We start from the raw sequence: 4,131 nt of genomic DNA on the forward strand, positions 1-4,131 counted from the left end.
TTTCATAAATGCTATGTTATCGGCAGATATCTTAGGTGTCACCTCTATTATAGCGTTTTTGACATGTGCTATTATATGTCATTCTTTTATAGCACAAATCAAATGATATAATATAGTTTTCCGTAACACATATTTTCTGCCATTTTATATTATGTCATAGCATTTTTATTTTGCTATATGGAAAATATTAAATTTTAATTTGATTTTTATAATTTAAATATTTGACCCCAGTTTTGCAGACTTATTTAAATGGATTGATATAAAAAAAATTATTTCATAAATATCATCAACATACATAACATTAATTTAAACAAGTCTTACATATCATACAAGTAATTGTACTATGCTGCCAAGTTTTATCCAAAAAAGCTAACATTAAAACTTATAAGGATTGAGACAAACTTGCGATATCTTCCGTCTCTTCTCCTCTATCTATTTCGCCTTCCCATCAAAAGCAGTACACATGTCTGAAGAACTGTTCCGGTTAGCATTCCCATCCATATTCCCTGTAATCATGTGTATCCACAATACTAAGGTGCTTTTGTGGTAAAGTAAAGAAAGATATTCACGAATCCAAAACATTGACAGATAGAATAAAGACATTTTAGCTCAAACTCAAATATCTGAGACTTATGGATGAGTAGAATCAACATTAAGGTTTTCTATAAGACAAGTAGAGAATCAGATAAACAAAGCATTCACCATTCTGATAATCAAAACAAAGCATTCACCCTTCTTAAACAGCTATCACAACTTATCCATACAATGGTGCAAATAAGAATGATAATAGATGGGGTAACATCCAACGAAACATGCAAACATCCACTAATGGAAAGGTAATAAGATATATATAATTACCTCTACATGGGCTTGTCACCAGATTCTGGCCATTCCACAATCTCTGCAGGAGGGTTTTACTGAAAATAATTTCTTCTGTTACGTCTGATCAAATGGAACAATAAAGTCAGATGGGCTAGTCCTGTATCAAACAAAACAGCAGTGCATGAACATTAAGTAGAGCAATTCACTGCCAAGCATCAGACAAATAGAGACAAGCCTTGAACATGAAACTGAACACATGAACCAGTAGGATATCAAACAACTAACGATTCACCAATTGATGTTTCATAAACCAAACCAATTAAACAAGTTTGATGCTTACCTTCACTATCAACCATCTCTCAATGCAAAAACCTGTAACATAGTTAAACGTTTAGACAAAACAAGAATAATCACACTAATGTACTAACTAACCATTCAAAATACTAACATGTCTTGTGATTAAAATAATAGAGAAGCTTCTCTAACTCTAGAACTTGGAGCACACAAGAAGAAACGAAACAAAGTTCAGCAGTTTTAGAAAAGAGAAGCTTCTCTATCTCCATTAAAAGATGACAGTACACACCAAAGCTCCTAAATTTGGGTGAAAAACAACAAAGCTAAGAGTAAAAAAATCCTACAAACTTTTGGACTGAAGAAGCAGACAAATTCAAAGAACCATAAATAAACCCATGTAAGAAACACCATGGAAACAAACCAAGTTCTTAGATCCTCACCTGCAAACCATAAATAAACCCAAAGAACTTTATACCTTTATTACTTAGCTTGGCCGTCAAATCAGATGAGAGTAGAAGAAACACCATGGAAATAAACAAAGTCCTCTTCACATCCTCACCTGCAAAGACACCAAAACGACACCTGCACCACACCAACGATTCTAAGAACCATTATTAGTTTTTGAAGTCTAAAATAACAGCCAAAGTTCAAACCATAAATCCCACATGTATCAATCTTAAAATCCAAGTGAAAAAGCTTCATACCTTCTTAGACACTTCTTTCGTTAAAGCAATTGAAGATGTCTCTGTATACCTGCTTCATACCAAATTAAACGAAATCAAAAACCAATACAAAAGTAAACCTAAATTGCTCGTATTTAAGCTATAAGAAACTTCATCCGTTAAGCTTAATCAAAGCTTGCTTCATCATCCACTCATCCCCAATCTTCATTCTTGTCAACGAATCCCTAATGTAAAACCTCATATCGTCTCTACAAGTTTTATCACTAGGCTTCAAGACAAAAAATACCTCATTTGAAATCTACGAAATCAAGCTCGTAAATACAAATTCATCATTAAAGATAGATGGAGATTAAGAGGAATTACCATGGCTGCTTCTGGGTTTCTATAGAAACGGATTTTTGTGCAGTGGAGGTAGCCAGATCTGGAGTTAAGGTGACAAGAAATGGTGGAAGATGAGAAAAGAGGACTGAGTTTCGGTTGAATCGGGTGGGTTTGGTGTCGCGGCGGCGGAGGAAGACGACAATAAGAGAAGAGAAAAGAACTCTGGAGACGAAGAGGAGATCTGAATACGATGAGAAGAGGAGATCTGAAGAGGAAAAGAGATTTTGAGACAAAGAGAGAAGAGAATATATGGAGTCGAAGAGGTGAAATTAGAAGGAAAATAAAATAAATAATGGTTTTTTTTTATATTTTTGATTACATTTAAGCAGAAAATAATTTTTTTTTGGCTAAGTATCACCCGCTTTTTGTGGTTTTTGGTTCCGACTCCCAAATTTAGATTCCCGCTTAGTCATTTTTAGGTTTAGCGTTTTTATAACGCTATTATATAGTCTCATTTTTTTTATATTATCAATGATAGCATTTACGAAAACAACGCTATGCTTTTCTGCTATCAATGCTAATATTTCTTGTAGTGTTTAAAAGAATTGATTTGGCCATCTATGTCACCAATGTACACTTATCTTTTCTATCAAAGGTACTGAGAGAATTCCAGAGTTAAGCGGACTTGCAGAAAAGTTTAAAAGAATTGATTTGGCCACCTATGTCACCAATGTACACTTATCTTTTCTATCAAAGGTACTGAGAGAATTCCAGAGTTAAGCGTGCTTGAGCTGGAGTAGTTTCAGGATTGGTGACCTTCCGGGAAGTGGTTGTTGGAACTGTGCTAGTGAGGAAAAAGCACAAAGAAAGATCATGTGGTGATTTCTAGGGACAGGAAACAACTTTTTAAAACCTCCCGGACGTAGCAAATTACAATCATCGAATCAATCTCTCTAAACTCAGCATGGGACACCTTGAAACCAAATGGGCTAAGGGATAGCAATAACCAATGGTCACATAAATAAACTTTAAAGTAGTGTGGGGCATGTGCCCCACCCCATGACACTGTAGATCTGCCCCTGGCATGGGATATCCTATAGGTTTATTACGAGGGAACGACAAAAGTGCAGAGCTCAAGAAAAGATATGCTAGCTTCTAGGTTTAAAAATCTTAAAATGGAAGAACATGAGTCTACTTCTGATTTCAGTTCAAAATTAAGTAGTTTAGCACAAGAATTAGTAACACTAGGAAAGAAGTACAAGGATCAAAAACTAGTTAAAAAATTCTTGAGATGCTTACCTACAAGATTTATGGCATACAAGACTGTATCTCATAATACAATAAATCTCAGCTTTGTAGAGGTAGTTGGAATGTTGCAAGCACATGAGATGGAGCTAGAAGGAGTAAAACAGCACAAGGGTTTAGCTCTGACTGTGAGTGAAGATATAACTGAAGCAAGTAATGAAAATCCAGTAAGTTTGCTTGTGCGTAGGTTCGATGGAGCGCTAAGAAGGGTAGAGTAGGGGCAAGGACAGAAAAGGATGACATCTTTTAGAAAAACCACTGAGGATAGTAAAGCTCCCAAGAAAGAAAATATGCAATGTCATGAATGAAAGGGGCTTGGTCACTTTCTTCGAGAATGTCCAACAATCAAACTACAAGAAGCAAAATGTGTGTTATGCAAAGGAACATGACATACTCAAGACGTATGTATGAAAAAATCTAGAAATTGGAAAGAAAAATATTTAGTGAGCATTCAGAATGTATCTGAAGATGAAAGTATAGAAAAAGATCTCTTGAATTTAGTTGCTATGGTAGGGATTACAGAGTTTGCTAATTGAGAAGAAGTGACTCATTCAAAATCAGAAGGTGAGGAGGAACTTGATATCATACAAAGCTACAAGGAAGTACGAAAAACACTCATAACCATAGGAAAAGAAAATCAAGAGCTTATAAAATAAAAGGCACGTCTTGAGGCTCTAGTTATATCTCTGCATAATGAATTAATAGA

General features: G+C 35.0%; 1 long non-coding RNA gene across 2 annotated transcripts; it reads right to left on the reverse strand.

Moving 5' to 3' along the window:
• LOC104747186 lies at nt 280–2,457 on the reverse strand. 2 transcript variants are annotated; one of them, XR_761100.2, is made up of 5 exons: nt 2,163–2,457; nt 1,821–1,869; nt 1,592–1,698; nt 1,163–1,194; nt 280–1,070 (listed from the first exon to the last, which is right to left on the reverse strand). It is a non-coding gene; the product is annotated as an uncharacterized LOC104747186 (long non-coding RNA). The 2 variants fall into 2 exon arrangements; XR_761099.2 differs by lacking the exon at nt 280–1,070 and having other exon boundaries at nt 1,077–1,194; nt 2,163–2,454.

This window comes from Camelina sativa, chromosome 15 (genome assembly GCF_000633955.1).
Source record: "Camelina sativa cultivar DH55 chromosome 15, Cs, whole genome shotgun sequence".
NCBI classification, from domain to species: Eukaryota; Viridiplantae; Streptophyta; class Magnoliopsida; order Brassicales; family Brassicaceae; genus Camelina; species Camelina sativa.